General features: G+C 42.7%; 1 protein-coding gene across 1 annotated transcript in view; it reads right to left on the reverse strand.

Annotated features, from left to right (window-relative positions):
- The window catches only part of FGGY (FGGY carbohydrate kinase domain containing), a 280,628-nt gene that overhangs the window by 228,928 nt on the left and 33,784 nt on the right, over positions 1-17,916 (reverse strand). The window contains exon 4 of the mRNA XM_033066875.1: positions 14,336-14,529. The gene's annotated coding sequence lies outside the window, so the exon portion shown is untranslated. The remainder of the gene's footprint in view (positions 1-14,335; positions 14,530-17,916) is intronic.

Consider the following 17,916-nt stretch of genomic DNA (forward strand, 5'->3'; position numbering starts at 1 on the left):
GCCCATTTGTGTTTTCAAGCCACACTTTGGGTTTGTTTTGTTTTTGTGTTTCTCTTTATAGATAAACAGGAATATGATTAAGTTTTGGATTTGTTTTTTGGCTTCAACCTAAATTATAGTCTTCATGTGATCCAAGGTGTAACTCCACTTTCAGGTGAGGATCAAATTGTTGTTGTGCCTCTTTTACCTTTTACAGGGAATTCCTGTACAGAGTTTGGATGTTCCTACTTTCCAGACACCCAGCTGGGTTTCAGCAGCTATTGCTGTTGTCATTTTAGCAGAGAAATTTCTACAGTGTCAAATTCGTACCTACTTTGAGTCTGGCCCTTCAGGTATGAAAACCACTTCAGATAAAATGCTGTCATTTATACAGATTATCTAAACCTGTGAATAGTGAATATTTCAGCACCCAGCAGGGATAAAACTTGGATTTTTCACTCTGACTTGGGTAAGACCCTCCTTCTTTCAGTAATAAAACATTGTGGGAAAGACTAAAGTAAAGCTAAAACTACATAAACCAAGTTATTGTAACAGCTCCTAAAACAGATGAGAGTAATTACATTATTTAGGCACATGAGGGTACTGGGATAGGCAGGATTAGATGATTTATCCAAGATCAAGCAGTGAGTCAGTGACACAGTTTTCTGCTGTCCAGTGAAAACACAGATGTACAGTAAGCTGAAAAGAATTCATTTATTTCCCATATCAAAAGGATAAAGGATAGAGCTTTCCCTCTAGCCCAGCTCATGGTTCCAATAAGTGTTGATAGAACTGAATTTGGCAAGCAGGAAATTCACTGCACTAGTCACACATGCAAAGCATTTGCTGAAAACTAAAACCTTAAATTACTCAATTATCAACAGTTTTCACTTGCCCAAGCCACAGACCTATCGAAGTTGTTTCTTGCTGCTTTCTTGAGGAATGAGAAGGATACAACCCTTCCAGTGTCCAAGGAATGGCATAATCCACCAGGACATTGTGCAATGCCAGAGTCTTGCCTCATGTCTGAGTTCAAATTGCCCAAACTGCATTACTGGGTTTCAGTCAACACCAGCTTGGATGGTGGGGTTTTTGACTTGTCCATGGCTCAGATTTTAGCAGCCTGATAGGATCAACCCTAGAAGAAGGAACAATTCAGCTGAGGGCTTGTCAGCCCTCAGAATGCCCTGAAGTGGGCTGTATCCTGCCATAAATATTTGCACAAAAATCCTGCTGACCTCAGTGGTGGTTCTGGGTACAAAATGATGGCAGGATGTGGTCACAGTGATCCTTCTAATAGTAGGTTTTCCATTGAGATCAATGGACATTGGGCCCCATTCCATTGCCAAAGCTTGGTTCAGAGCTCTAAAGAGAGACATTGTTTTCCTGCAGCAGGGAGCACACAATTGCCAAATTTACTTCTGGCAAAGGCAGAGATTTATTTTTAATGCTGAACAACACCAAAACTGTCTGATACTAATTAAGAGAGTGTCTTCCTTCTGAAAATCTTAAAGAAAAATAATCTTCCAATGTGGCTGTTGGAAAGACACAGAGAAAACATTAAAACATTAATATAACTGCATCTAAAGTCAGATATAAAGTGAAAACCACCTTTCCTTTACCTGAATGGAATTTTAAGATGAGTTTTGCATACATGGAAGTGGCAGGTGCTCAGCTCTTCAGCAAATTCAAGTCATTTTAATACAGGTGTTGGAGACCCAGACCCCCAGATAAGTTTCTCACAAGCACATTCCTGAGTCTGTGGGCAGCACCCTCACTCCATTCTTCCTGAGCCCATCCCTCCCTTGGTGTTCATCACAGCTTTGATCCCTATATGTAGAAATCCTTATCTTCAGGATCTTAAAGGATGACTAAATGTTTTCCAGTGTTTTATTCATTATCTAAATTCAACTTTAACTGATTTTAATCTTGTGGTTCTGCTATAAAGATAATCTGTAGCCTGCCAAGGAAATAAGCATTTCACAGGTCAATAGCAGAGCTCTTCTAAAGAGGAAGCAGGTTTGTTTTCTGCCTTATTTTCTGGAAAATGTTAAAACAATAAAATGAATAAGAAGCAGTGGAGAACAAGTTGTAAAGGAGCTAATTTCCTGCAAGCAGCAGCTCTGATAAATTTCAATCCTGGATGACAGGGGCTGTGGAGAGCGAGGGGAGGGCTGGCTCTTCCTGGAAAGCCAGACAGGAGAGGATTGATTTGAGACATCTTCATTGCCAGAACAGCTGGTATTGGCTAATCATCAGAAAACAGACTTCGACCTACAGAGAGCCGGGAGCGAGGGAGACGTCTGGACCAAAACTTCACGTTCCAAATGTGAAACTGAACAAAATAGCAATAGAAATGTCAAAAAAAAAAAAAAAAAAAAAAAAAAAAAAAAAAAAAAAAGGAGCGCCCCTCCTCACACACAAGCCTTCCTGGAGCCAAATGCCAAAGGAAGTGCCAGTGCCCTGACTAACAAAAGAATCCTGAAACGCTGCAGGCTGCGGTGCCAGCAGCACCCAGTTCCAGTGGGAGGCTGCCTGACACGGCTGCCGGATGCTCCGTGCCTGCCGGATGGAGCAGACAGCTCAGCATGAATCATGGGGCAAAGGATTCCTTCAGTCCGGGAGGAATCGGGACAATACACAGCCTGCCTGCTGTTTGCTGCCTTTTTTTTTTTTTTTTTTTTTTTTTTTTTACTACTCCTGACTTTGAGGGACCAGCCGTTTCCTTCCTGCTGTGGGCGTGCAGCCGGCACATGACAGCTCATCGATGGATCCGTGTGTGTGAGCGAGCACAGGAACCGCAGGGACAGGAGCCAGCCCGAACCCCCGGCACCGAATGTCCCAGTTAAACCCCGGAACCCCCGCTCTGAGCCGAGCACATCTCCCATCACACTCCTCCCAGGGCACCCCTCCACCCCGGTCATGTGTTTGGACACACACACGGGATTCCGAGTCAGCCCCACAGCAGATTTTAGACCGCTGGAAATCCTCTCCGGAAGGAGGAATGTATCTATCTCCCTGGCCACAAGGCTGGAAGCAGGACAGAGGGAAACAAAGCTTTCTTACATCCCCCCAAAAATCTACCGGAGTTCCTTAGGGTTACAGGCAAAGCTGGCTTTGGTTTACTGACTCCTCTTGCCCCAGAACAGGGAGGGGAAATGATGCTGCTGGGCTGACCAGGTATCTTCACTCTCCTCTCTCTGTGCCTGGGAACTATTTGAACCAAGCTCTCCTGAAATTATTCTCACTGGCCATCAGATTTCCAATTTCTCTACGTACCCCAAGTCTGTTCTTAATGTTATGGTTACGTGGTACCAAGCTGTCTTCTCTGAATACTTTCCAAGGATGTTCCATCAACACCATTCTTCTCTCAGTTTCCAATGGCACTTAGCAAAGTTTCAAATCAATACCCAATTTTTCTCTCCACAGCTTGTCAGCCAACTTCAGCACTACTAATTAAGCTCTTCTTCCTTGGCTTAGATGATTCTTTCCCCTAATGATTCCTCTTCTCCCACTCCCACCACGCCTGCACATGTTCTAATGAGGATCATCCACCAGTTTTCTGTTCCCCATGTTTTATGGGCTCCTCAGTTTCTCACTCTACACAGAAAGCACAACAAGTAAAGAAGAAATCTCATCCACAACCACGAAAAAACCTACAGTGGCTCTAAGCAGACACAAATCCTTCTGCACTCCAGACCTTCAACCCAAGTTCAAGTTCCACCAAACACTGGCAAATGGCACCAGGAGGTTAGAGTTTGGCTTTAAAACAATGGGAAGAAATGTGATGTTCAAAGAAGAGAGTGTATCAGCAGCTTGAAAACAACTGCCAACATGTCCAGTGGGTGTTATTGGTCATGTTCTTAACTGATTACATCTTTATCAGCTGAGAAATTTTCAGAGGTACTGAAGGGCTGCAGAGGCAGCCACTGACCCCCTGTACCCTCACTCTCACCTCTCCCATTAACAGAAGAGCTTCCAACTCCCACTGCTCTTTGTACTTGAGTTTATCATCCCAACCAAGGCCAGCAACAGCAGCAAGTTAAGATATTTACTATGGGAAAAGGTGAAAGGAACAAGTTCTGGTTATGGTCTCCCACATGTGGTGAGGCTCCTGCTTGGCTAATGAAGTGTGAATACTGATAAACCTCCTGGCTCTGCCTTTTAGCCATGCCCTGCCATGGCTCCTGAATCAGCAGCGTGGGTGAGCTGTGGGTAGGGGAAGGTTCATGATTAACTGCTCACTGCTAACAGAAGAATAGCTTGCAAATGAGTTGCTTTAATCCCCAAGAAGTGTCTCCAGTGCCTACAATTTGTATGGTCCCATTGTACTCTTGTAACAGGTGTTTCACTTCCAAGAAGCAGTTCTGGGTTTGCTGGCAGTGGAATAAGCTGCATCTTTGTGAAGTGACAGTCTATCAACTTTTCTACACATATTATTGTTTCTTTTGCCTAAATCATACAAAGATATTGACTGATCAAGAATCTATAGTCACTTATCAATTAGAAATGGAAAGTTAAATGCAATAGACTAAACAAACTGAAGGAAAATATAAATTCTTCATATTTGTATTTCCACCATGTCTGAAAATTCACAGATTTTGACCTGCCATTGAGGTAAGTCTGTATATAACAAAATCATATAAACCATTCACATCCCCTTTCAGTGGTTTCAAGAGGATAATACTCATATCCTCAGAAGAATCACTTAACTTTATCTCCACATCCTAAAGTGATTCAGTCTTTGAAAAAAAGAGTTGTGATGCGAGTTCTTCTTACATTTCCAAATTTCATACAAGATGCTGAAATAAAATATTGGCATTTACAACAAAACCACAGCATGGTAATTCCATAAATGATTCCTTCAGCTTCTAAGACCCAGTTGCCTTCAGTGGACCACCACTTCAAACCTGAACTTTGCTGACTGGCTTAGCAATTTGTTCCTGCTATCATGTGACAAGTTTTTGAAGCTCACATGTGTAATGGGGCATTTGCTGCCAGTATCAAAAGAAGGAAAAAAAATTAAGAAATATAGTAGAACATGAGGTTCCAATTGTCTGATAAGCAGAAACATCTGTTGGAGTCATGAGCAGTTGATTAGTGGAGTTCATTCCCAGGGTAAGGCTCCACTAGATCAGCTCTATCTAAGTATAGGATTGTAGTCACTGGAAGCATTACAAGGAGATATAAAGAAAAGAGACAGAAATAATTTTTAGGGTACCAGGATCCTTAAAAATCAACACAGTTTTTAACACAGCAGTCTTGGGCACAGCTTCACATGATACCAGCATGTAAGATTAACAGCTGTATTTAAACTTCCCCACAACAGCTACACATCTCCCAGTCTTTCAGCTATAAACCTACACTGGTTTTAAAGCTGATAACTAGAGACTGTAAAAATTCTTCTGGAAGATAAAACAAAAGGTACAAGCCGTGAGTCTGAGCAGATTTTGTACTTGAAAAAAAATCCAACCAGTACCACTCAAAACAATGACAAAAACACGAGTTGTTTCTTAAGATGCTGCTTGGATTTCAACCTAAAGCTTTTCCACCTCATTACACTAAGGCAAGGATTAACACCTGGGAGCATTTGCACAGAAAGCAGAGGCTGATCAGAATTGCTAATTCAGCCTCTAAAGCTGCAGTGATACTGAATGGATAGAGATGTATAAACTACTCTCATTAAGGTCACTGTTGCAGATCTGTGCCTTGACACCCAGGAATACAAGAAACCACCAGGAAGAGGATGTCCTTAAGGCTCTCCTTCATTAACTTGAATATCTAATTGTAGGTTTACTGGGAATCTCAACCCTAGCTCTTGTTCAATTCCTGGTGTTGGTGGCCTGACCTGACCTCCCAGTTTCCTGGTGTTCCATCTGCATCCACCTGTCACCCCAAGCCTATTCCCCATCCAGGAATGGGGTACTGTTACATTAAAAATAACAACTAAAACTTGGTAGCCAGCAATTTCACTTCCCCTCCTGACTTTACTGATTAATTTGTCTTTACCATAAAATAACAAATACAAAATACCTTGTAAGATTGGTGGGGTTTGTGTTCAGTACATAGTTTGATTCAACTTATCACAATTGTACAAGTTTATCACAATTTTGGAAGATTTTTATTATTCAGAAAAAAAAAGGTGTCCCCTTATTATCATGAAGGACAATCTTCCAAACTTCCAAGATGCTACACCTACCTAAGGACATGGCATTTTCTGAGGGGTATCAGGGAATTGATTTCAGGCTGTTTTCTGTCTATCTAAAGCAGAAGTATCTCTTCACAATTTCAAAGTCAAAATTGTATTTGACTGTAAAAATTATTATCAGATGTTCCTAAGACAACTTGTTTCCATCTGAATAGATGCAATATTTACAAGTATTTTTCTGCCTTTCAGAAAGTATTGCACTCCCACCCCTGAAATCCTTTCCATGCTTTCCACTTCCCTGTAAGAACCTTTCTATCATTAAGACCTTGTTATGTGCCTGATTTTTCTTACCGAAGTTTACAGGCAGGAGGGGCATTCACCTGCCAGCACCTTCCTTGAGGTGCCAGTGAAACCACAGATGTTCACTGGCTCTGACAACAGATCCAACCATCCTTCCCTGCTTGAACATGTCATCAGCTTCAGAGCCCACATGTTGCAGTGTGTGAGTCCAAGCATAACCTCTTTTGGCTTTTCTAAGCACACATGTGGATCCTCTTTCCAGTGCTCCTTCCTGAGGATAAGAGTGAAATTGTTTCATCCAGGGGCTTTTTGCTGACCTTCATAACTGGCCCTTTGGCTAAACCTGCCCTCTGTGGAAAAGATACATTCAGTTCTTCTCCCCTCCCACATCGCCTGAGACTTTCTCTGTGTGGTTTCCCCCTTTGTTTCTTCTACAAATCTTTTTTGCAGCTCTGTACTGTACACATGGACTATCTTTTACAAATTACCTGAACTCACTGGATGTAAACCAGATGGAACATAAACTTCAGACACCTACACAGGCACAGCTATATGCCTAATGAACTAATTATTGACTTAATAAATTCAGGCCCTTAGCAAGGACTATTGTTTCAGGCCACAAGCTACTTTACCAGAAACACTTAACTTCTCTAATATAAATAGTTTACACCTGGCTATCTTGGCATATGAGCAGATAAAGCTGAAGTCCATCCACAAAAGACCAACAGACCTACCCTGGGTCACTCTTATCAAGTCTAGAGGCTTTCACTCCCTTGTTATCTTTACTAGATAAGTGCCACCTTTTGTCCAAAACTGTAAGCACTTTAATAGATTGCCATTCAGATTTAATGGCAGACTTTGCTGCTGCAAAGACATCTCATGACACAAAAATTCCATTGCATCAGTTTGTTAATACCATAAAATTAACTTCAATTTATAGCAAAGACCTAAATTCCCCAAATTATCAGTTCTGCTGCACCTCTAGCTCTATGATGAGGATAAGTTCTTAGTAAGAAACAAGGGCTGAGATGAAAGATCTTTGGTGAGCCACAATGTTCCTAGAAGACTATGGGACTTGGATGTTTTCTCTCCGCCACGATTTACAAACAATACAAACCTCTGAATTATCTGCTCATCGTGAGTGAGCTGTGGGGCAGCTCTGTGCACCTCAGCATCAGAGGTGGAAGAAGGTGCACTTAATTAGAGAAGAAAGATAGCGAAGAGGAAGACACAGCTCTGTCCCTTCACACTGTACACACTCATGGCTTGTGTCATTGTACTGCTCCAGGAAAGCACACAGCCTTGGATGAACAGAGGTTTGGGGATTTATCCCATGATTTGGCTTAGGAAGGATAAATACCAACAACACTCAATGGCCAGGATCTGTCTCATTTCTGCCTTCTCTTCCCAAGAACAGATGGAAACAGCTCCTGTGCAGAGGCTTTGCACTAGACAGAACCAAAGGAAGGGGCACTGGAAGAGGCAGTGGGAGCCCCAGAGCCCAGGGAGCAGAGGAGGCACAGCTTGGTTTCGGTGTCTGTCTCCGTTATGAGTAAGAAGGCCTCGAGAGCCGGGGTGTGGCAGCCCTTGGCACAGGCAGGGCGGCAGGAGCTGGCTGAGGGTTTCCTCCAGGAGGGGCTGGAGTGCGAGCCAGGGCAGGAGGCTCCTGTGCCACTGTGAGCCGGGCTCCAGCCCCAGCCTCTGCCAGAGCCGGTGACTCATGGCGAGGGGGGAACCACGACTTGGCAACCTGGGCTGTCTCACACAGCAGCAGGTTTTGTTCTCCAAGGGATAACCCAGGGACTGTGTGGCACAAGGCCAAGCTCCTGAGTAAAGGACTGCAGTCCTTGTCCCTCTCTGGCCATTCCTAACAGCAAAGGACCACATCAATTCATGTGCAGGGCTTGACACATCCTCATCCTCCCCGCTCCCCAAATGATGGGGAAGGCTGCACAGGAGTGATGCTGTCCTGCTCCTTTCCCCTGCAGCAGTCAGACCTGGCAGGTCCCAGGAGCTGGGAATATCCACCTGGGACAGGAGGCCACTCCCAGGCAGCACAGCAAAACCAGGGCTGTGATTCACAGGGGGAACCACTTCCCTTGGGACAGAGGTAATGGCTCCCATTTCCTGCTCTTTACCTACCCAATTTTTAAGGTTCCCATCCTCACCACAAGCATCACACAGCTTGCACAACAGCAGCTGGGCTGCTGTAGTTTATAGCCCAGCACTTCAAGGTGTTTCTGGTCAGTACCTTTAAAGCTGGGATGCACCCAAGTGTGAGGAGAGCCCTGGGAAATGCCACCTTGCTTTTGGTAAACTCCTTCAGGATCGCCATACATTGCTCTTGGGATCATGAAAAAAAGCTCAGGCCCTCTGAGTTTTATTTAGCCCCCATTTTACAAGTGGATAACACACCCATGCTCTGGCTCCTGTGATGTACTGAACACTGGGACCTGTGGCTGGCACGGTGTTCTCTGCAAAGGGGTTGAGTAACCACGTTCAAAGGATAAGATGGCATTTCACTGCAGTGGGACTGACTGTGAGATCAGAGTTAGGCAGGTAAAAGGGCTCAGTGCTGAAGTCTTTTCTGGAAAGCAACCATCTCAAAAGAGGTTCAAAGAACGGCACCCCAAGAGGAGATAAAATTAAGTGAAACATTCACCATTTTTACAAATCACTAAATCATAAGATAACTCGTGTTTAAAGGAACCCCAGAAAGACATGTAGTTCAACCTCCTGCTCAAAGCAGAGCCAGCTATAAGGTCAGACCAGGTCACTCAGGGCTCTGACTGGTCCATTTGCCTTTAGGACACCTGTTGTAAGCATTGAGGAGTTTGGATTTTGCATTAAAACAGGAGAATTTTCACTTAGTGAAAAAGAAATTATAACAGCCTTTGAAATATCAATTAATATGGTCCACAGACTACCAGGAGTGAATTAACAGCAAAAGACTCCCCAGCACTAATTCCTCTGATTTCCAATCTGCTTTGCTAAGCAGTGAATAAACTGAGCTCTAGTGGTTGACTCTCTAAATTCTCTAAGTTTGCTCTCCACGAGTGGCAATGCAATTGCCAGCCTTGAGCACACAGGTTTGTACAGTTTACATAGAAACACCCTTACCAGAAAAGTGTATTTGCTTCCTGGCCAAACACACTAACAGTAAAATGTTGGCTCTTTATAAACTGCCCACAGAGCCTATCCCTGGAAGCAATTAGCTATTGGTTAAAGATTCCTTAGATTCTTAGTGACGTTTCTGATAATGGTCCCACTTCTAAACACAGATTACAGATCCTACGCAGGGCTTTAACAGCACTGGCTTGTTCTAAAGTGTGCTTTAGCCTGGGTTATCAGAACAGAAGCTGAATTCCTCCTGTGGCAAAAGGGTAAATTCAGATACCTTTAGTCACCTTTTTCCACCACGAGTCTCACTGAATTAACTGAGGACTGATGATCAGACAATGAACAAGGGGCTGAGCCTGTACACAGGGCTAACACGAGGGTTACCATTATACCATGGGACTTCAGAACACCCCTGTGGTAGAAAAGGCCCCAAGTTTTCTAAATTTCACCTTCAAATCACAACTTTTCACTGTTTTATCAGTGTGGTTAAAGCAGTGAAACCTTCTGAGGCAGGTAAGTTTATATTTTCTGAATTTTACTGTTTGACTTAATTCATATACTGGAAGGAGACTGTCCTTGATTTCACTATAACTGCATTCAGACAAAGGATTGCAGATGGAATGGTCAATAAAAAAGACCAACATCACTAAAGGTGCTCTGCCTTAAGGACAGAGTATGGAAGACAGACAACATTTTTCACTTTAAAAGCTACATGAGGACACTTTCTGAATTCAGAATAGTGTGCTTCTGGCAGTCCTCCCACCGTCATTTCACGTGCCTGTCTTCCCAAAAACACACATCTTCCAAAATTCTGGGTCACAAAACACCACACAAGGTGTATGCTGGGACCACAGAATGCCAAACAGAAATGCCAAGGGGAAGAACTTATTTATTGAGTGGTACTCCCTAAATTCCAAACCAACCTGTTCTGGCTACACCCTATCTTCTCTGGCAGAGGCAGGAACATCCCTGTGCCATGGGTTTCTTAAACTTTTCTTTGCTATGTTTAGTGTCCTAAGCCTGCAGCTGTAAATAGTCCTCCTGTATTATCCAATTCCATAGGTGTGTGTCACCTCCTGCCTCGTGCTACCAAAGTGTCTATCACGCTCTTCCTTATTGCTCGATCAACGATCCCCTCTAATCACCCTCTTCCTTATTGTCTAAATATTTCCTTTACTACCATTCATACATGGGGATAACTTGTTTTAACGTTTTACATGACAAATATTTCAGAAACCAGCAGTATAAAACAACACCAGAAACACAGACCAGATCTCAGCATGCATTAAATTAGTACATGGCAATCTCCTTTTCTTTTTTAATCTATACCATCAGTACTCTTAACCCCACCTACTAAATCCACAGCACACACCTAGCAGTGATACAAAAGGAGCATGAAAACATGTTATAAACTCAGAAAAAAATATGGGGATGGTGTGCCAAATTTATAAAGAGCAGCATTTCATCCCTGCAACTGCAGAATCCAGTTTTATAATAATTGTTTGTGCTGCTGACTTCCTTCAACACCTGTGACCCTGCTTGCCGTGGCCTCATTGCCTGCTGGAAACTTGGCAAAAGACAAGAGAAGAGATATTAGGGAACCAATGCTACATCCTGAGAGAGGCCATAAAGTCCAAAGGTTGAGCAGGATTGCCAGGAGCAGCCTGATAAAGGAAGGAAGCATGTGGCTCTGAGCAGACAAACTGCTGTGCCCGAGTACAACGTGTTCAGAGCTGGGAGCTGCACCCCAACTCTCCCACACTCCACAGAGCACAAACTATCCAGGGACTCCTCCCAAACAGCCCCCTTGAAAATGAATTATTTTAAGTCCCTTTCTGAAACGAGCATGTGACTGCTCAGTGGCAGAATTTCACAGATTTTAAATTTCAAAAAACACTCCTCTTCATTATTTCAAATTAAGGTAGGATGATTTGTTGATTTAATAAAAGAAAAAAATCCCATGCAATACCCCTTCTGAATTAGCATATTCAAGACTTTCCAAAATCTGGCTCCAGTAAAGAACTTGTCTTTAAAAATCTATCAGACTGTAACTAAGCTTGTCACTTGGCATGTGGAATAAATAAGCCAATAATCAAATCCTTCAGAAAATTTCAATTAAACCTCTAAAACTGTCTCATAAAACACCCAGCAGTTGAAGAGCTTTTATTCAGAAGGAGAGCACAGCACCTAAAGGTTTCACAATAGGAAGAGATTGGGGCATTAATAACTTTCTCCCCCCTCTTTCCTACTCACCACTCGCTCAGTTACACGAGCACAGTGTTTTGTGATGCCACTCTGTGAATCTGAGCAGAAAACCCTTTCCTGGCTTTCAGCACGAATGAAACCCAGAGCCCAGCATGGCCCCACAAAGGACTGAGCAAGCACAAGCAAAGAGCAGGACTGGCAGCCAGGGGAGGGAGGAAAAAGGACACGGATTGCTTAGAGCTCATATTGCTGCTGAGCACTTGCTATTATAAAACCATAACCTAATATGCTTTCAAGTCTCTGACTCTGAGCTGCTTCCCACCGTGTGTCTCCTTCCCTGAGCGGATCCTACAGGGATCATTCCCGTTCCCCAAACGCGCACGCGCGTCCGGCACCGCTCTCTGTTCTATTTTCATTATTCACTAAACAAGAGGAAGGAGAGTGCCCCTAAACACAACATCTGCCTCGAGAAGCAGCAGCACAGTCCTGAAGGCCGGCTCTCCCTGGGAGTGCAGTGCCTGGCTCAGCAGTGCTGTCCTCCCAGGGGAGCTCAGCTGTGGGAAGCAGGAGCAAGGAACTGCCTTTTTAGGACTGTGGCTGAGCGGGGCTGGGAAGCGCTGGGGCAGGATCAGGGCTCTGGCAGCAGTTCCCCGGCCTTATAAGGACAAGGCCAGGTATTTTCCCAGCCAGCACACCCAGGTAAGGCCCGACAGGACTTCCCAGGATCTCCCTCTGCCCAGGGAGACCCTTGGCCACTGTCACACCTGCTCGGTGCAGACCTACAGCCCCACTATCCCCAGCCTCAGAGCATTTCAAATAGGCCTTATTAGGAAACAGGGAAGCTTAATTAACTAATTGGAAGATCGTTTTGAGATCTGCAAAGCCAGATGGTTTGTGGGTGAACCGTTCTTGATATTAATGTGACATTTTAAGGCATTCACAGCAACATTTTGGAGCGCAAGTCTCTAATGTCAGGCATCTTTTCAGCTGCCTACGTAAGAGGGAAGGTTTCCAGAGGTGAGGAACAACTGGATTCTCCAAGGGCTTTGACAGAAGGGACAGGGCATCCAAAGCCTCAGACACTCAGCAATTTGTTTAAGCAATCTTTAGGAAGACACACAATTAAGACTCCCCCCCCCACAGTAGCCTAAAAATTAAGGCTGCTTGTGAGAAAAGCCAAAGGTTTTTGTTTCATTCAGTTTAAGTAAGATTTCTTCTGGTTACCTGGTTTGGTTTTCCAAGGAGCAAAACAAACTAAAACACTCCAGGACAAATCTATCCATATAGAACATACATGTAAGCAGCCCTAGCCATGAACTCTCCCATACTGTTGCTCATTTTACTTTCCTGACTCTGATTTTTTTTAAGTAAAAAGAGGAGGCTGTGACTGAAATAGAAAAAAGTACCCCTTTCCCCCAGAAATATCCATTTTAAAATTTGATTTTTGAATCTTTATCAGAAAAATGGCCACAAAAATGGAGTATCCTTGTGTATTTTTCTTTAGGGAAATAAAAAAGTAATTTCCCTTTAGATATGGTTTAAAAAATAATTTGCAGTGTAAAGTTAAAATGAGACACTACCCACCCAGGATTAATCCAGCGTCTCAGCTGTGATTATGAAATGGCACATTGAAATTCAAAGAATTTCCAAGATATTTTGCCAACTCAAGTTTTTTGAGGTTAAACTTTGATAACTGCCTGCCTGGAGATGCTGAAAAGTGTGGGTTTAGCTGAAAGCAGCTACTTTAAACTTAAAGATATGAGAATGGCTTGACAGTTTCGATCTGTACAACGTTTTAAATCCACAGAGAAGTGTCTGCTCTGCATCCCAAACGACTGCACCATTTGTGCCTTCAGGTAACAACCCCAGCAGGAAGCCCAAAACTCGGATTCCTCTTGCCACATCCCACTTGCAACACGCTGTCAAGAAAACAGGGGACAAGTACTAATTCCCCCTGGGTAATCACAGGGCATCCATTTCCAGGATTCCTAGAGAAATGAGGCCACGGACAACAGGAAAAATTACATGAATTAAATATATTAAATATGTGACATAGTCTGAGCTCAGACTTGTGTAGGACTTTCTCCAGTTGTTGACTGGGCTGGGATTACGTTTCCACAGCTCCAAAGGAGCACCAGGGCAAGGCTACATTCATAAAAGGAATAAAAGTGTTGACACCAGGTTTCATATTGTAAATTTCTCCTTTAAAATAACCTGCCTGCCAAAGCACTTCAGCTGCCAGAAGGGGAGAGAGGCTGGGAAACTTTTTTCCCTTTTAAAAGCAATGAGTGGGCTGTGCTGCTCAGGTACTCAAGGCATTGCTCCAGAACCAGGGAGTGTTGGCTCATTAGGAGCAATTAAAAACAAAATTCTGAGGGGACTTTAAAAACAACAACTTCCCAAAACAAAACATGCATATGTACCACATGCATTTGTTTATGCAGCTGTAATGAGTGATGAAATCCATTTATGAGCTGAAGTCACAAGATTCTAAGCAGGTCTTTGTTTAATCTCAGTAAGTCATGACATTTCCCTACTACTTATAATAATGGGGTTTGGATCAACATTTTCAAACTTCTGCACCTGTTTCTTAACACTGCTCACCAACTGCACTTCTCTGCTTCTCTGCAGACAGAACAGGCTGTTCTGGAGGCCCCACTTCGATCAAGCACCCCAAAAGCAGATACAGAAACCTGGGTTTAGTTGAACACATGCCTGCAGTTCTTGAATCCAGCACATCTTCTGCAGTTCTTGCTCAGACTGAGACTCTGGGCAACCTACAAAGAGCGTAAATAAAAATCAATGAGACCATTAGTGGGATGAATACTTACCGCATCAGCCCTTCTATAACCACAAAGTCTGCCCAGATGGATGCCCTTAAAAGACTTTCAGAAGGTTTGCTCCAGACAATGGCTCTCATTCCAGCACGTTGCTGTGACTTGGGAAAATAAAATGAAGATAAATGCAGCTGTTTCTGCTTACATTAATGCAGCATTAGTGCCCTCAGTAACAAAGGTAGGACAGAGTATGCAGGAAAATAAAAGATTCAGCACAAATAACTATTAAGTTACATGTTTTGTGTATTTATAAACTGTGCTAGGCTTTAGATGTATTATTATATAGCTTTAACATCAGTAATCCTGCATATAAATCAAGACCATGTTTTTAGCTTTGATATTAAGGAGAAGAAAAAGAGCAAGACCAAAGACATTTGGCACTGCTGTTTTTGTCATTACTGCTGCTATTAGCTTTGCAAACAGCTCTGATGTTTTGTGAGGATCAGATCAAAACTAAATGAAGACAGGTCCACTGGTCATACAGAGTGACTTTGTATTAGTTCTTTCAAGAAGGGAAAAAAGGTTAGACTCCCAGGCTGAGCAAAAAGTCAATGTACCAAATGTACCAGGACAGGCCATCCCAGACAGAGAAAAGTTCTCTAGGTCTGTAAGTGTGAGGAAAAGTGTTGCTCCAACACCTTTTCTCTGTTCTGTCTCCCCTCTGGCCCATTCACCTCCTGCTCTCCAGAGTCCCAAAGGAGCCTGGAGTACAGGTGGATTTTCATGTGTCAGCAAACCAAGATGGCAGGAGGATATAAGGACAGTGCAAGGACCTCTCACCTGGAATGTTTTGCTCCAAATAGCCTCTTTTTTATGTGCAAAAGCATAAAGAACAAGACAATTTGTCCAGCAGCTTGGACCCATATTTAGGAAGTCTCTAACAAAGCCAAAGTCAAATATGTATAACCAGCAAAGTCCATGCATCATCCAACTGGCATTAATACAGTGTGCTCCTACTCCTTGCAATTTTTACAATTATTTTTGTTGATGTAGGAAAATAATACGCACCATTGCCTCAGAAATTTATATATGCTAGCTACATTCATGGAAAAATGAACTTACATGCTATCTTCTTACCGAAATTCTAAATCTATAAGGATTATATTTTATATTTCCCCATTTCCAAAGCCCTCTTCAGTGATTTTCCTTTGTCTTTTGGGATGTACTGTATCAGAATGTCCAAAAGAAAACAGCTGTAATAAGTCAGAGTAACAACTGAAAAACACATATCAGTAAAAACCATTCTTTAATATCTGAGCCCACATGAACTAAAACCAGCTGAAAACTTCTGAGAAGTTAAATTAAAATAAATAACTGTGAGAGTTAAGTAAACAGTTCCCTTACTGGATTTGCTATAACTGACTAAAACCTTTCTTCCTCTTTCCACATTAAAGGAGAGTCCTAAAACCACATTTTGCATATTTCATTAGCTCAAACCTTTTCTAACCTGGTTCCCAGGTCAGACCAAGTCTAAAAAAACTTCAAAAAGTGAATCTAACACTGTTCTAAAATAACAGAATCGGTGAAGTGTGAACAACAGGACTATCAATAAATGTCTACTCTTATTCCCAGATCCAGAGTGGAATTCTAAACATTTTTAGCCCCTAAGATTCACAATTTATTGAACTGAACTTGCATGCCAGCTTTAGCAATCAATGTTACCCATCTGATGGCTCTGAATGCTTTCACCAGAGAGAGGAACTGCACGTTTGGAGAAAGAAAAACATTTCTGCGATTGTTTTAAAAATCACAGTTGAAAGTTTCTTGAAAGGTCAGAAAGCAACTTTTCCTGGTAGACACAGATTAGCAGCAGAGGGTAGGCAAGGTGCTCAGGGTGTATGGGAAGGGTAATCCATCAGATTGATAGCACCACTATGTATATGGTACAATTATATCTTATCTCCCCAGCCCTGCAACCAAAATAAACCCCATGGAAGCCTTGGAGTCTGCTTCTGTTGTCTTTAAGTACACACCCCTTAGGGTGGCGACCCAGGACACACCACACGCCTTTTACCTCATGTAAGACAAAAGCAAAACAAATATAATCAGTATTTTTCCTTTTAGGACTCTCACTGAGCCTCTTTGATGTGTTTTCCCTAATCGTTTTCTCTTTTTAATCATCACACTCAGGGGTTTCTCTGAGCTTATTATGGTTTAGGTTTTATGTAACCTCTTCCAGGCGGGCGCCTTCCCAAGCTCCCAACACAGCAACTGCTGTAACAGTACACAGCAACTCTACACCAAGGAATACCTTGGCCAAATGAAACCAAAAGGGAAATTTAGATGAGTACATTCTGCTTAGGTTGGAATTTTGGCTCAGACACAGGAGTTCACACTCCTGGTCTTGCAAAAAGAAGTTCTAATGGAGATACTGAAAATGAAAGTATCTCTTCTACTTCAAAGCTGAAAATCCGGCTGCTTCTACAAAGTGTTTTTCTGCTCTGGGAAATTTTACTTATCTACACCCATTCATGAAGGGGAAATCCTTGGTCCTGCAAGTTACCTGCGGGTTTGCCATTCACTTAACTAGACCTGAGACTCTACCAGCATGATTTACTGGCATAAAACTAGTTAAATTTAAATTTCCAATTCCCATGTGGCTGCTTGCCAATATTTCTTTGTCTTAGGAGCAATTATTCACATTTACACTTTATCTTGATTCTCCTTAGCAACATTCTCTATTGACATAGAGAAATCTTCAATGGATTACTACATTCTTTTCAGTTTTACCTAAGAGGTGCATTGGTGCCCTGTAGTTAAAAAATTTTCCTGATCCCCTATTAACAAACTGGCTCAATTTATAACAGGCACCATGTAAAACTCACATAAATGGAATATCTATAAAATGTCCGGTAAACAGCTGCCCCCGTCTAAGCTGCCAGTAGATTCATGAGGTTCTAGAGTTAATTTCCATTTATCAGCTAAGAATCACTGATATCACCGATACTCATTCCCGTTGTTCCATGTCACGACGCTGCCCATGGAGGAAGCAGAAACTGGGACAAGAACTGGAAACATTTTCCTTCACGTGGGAAGGTGCCCTGCTCAGAAACTGCTTATTGAACCTGACAGCAGGCGTATAAACAACATTAGAGGGAGTGCTCACACATGTACTCCCAATAAAGGGGAGGACAAGGTGGTGAAAGTCAAAGCTATTACAAGACAAATACAAATTAAAGACATTGTTTTTAATCTCCAGGATACTAAAATGTTTTTTGAGAGCGCACAGTGTTTGGGGGAGGAGGAAGGGAAAGAAAGGGGTAAAGGAGCAGTAAGCTCTGCTGAGACTTTTCTTGGGGTTTCTGTCACCTTTTGTGGGGAAAATCA

The sequence above is a fragment of the Catharus ustulatus genome, chromosome 9, assembly GCF_009819885.2.
Source record: "Catharus ustulatus isolate bCatUst1 chromosome 9, bCatUst1.pri.v2, whole genome shotgun sequence".
NCBI lineage: Eukaryota > Metazoa > Chordata > Aves > Passeriformes > Turdidae > Catharus > Catharus ustulatus.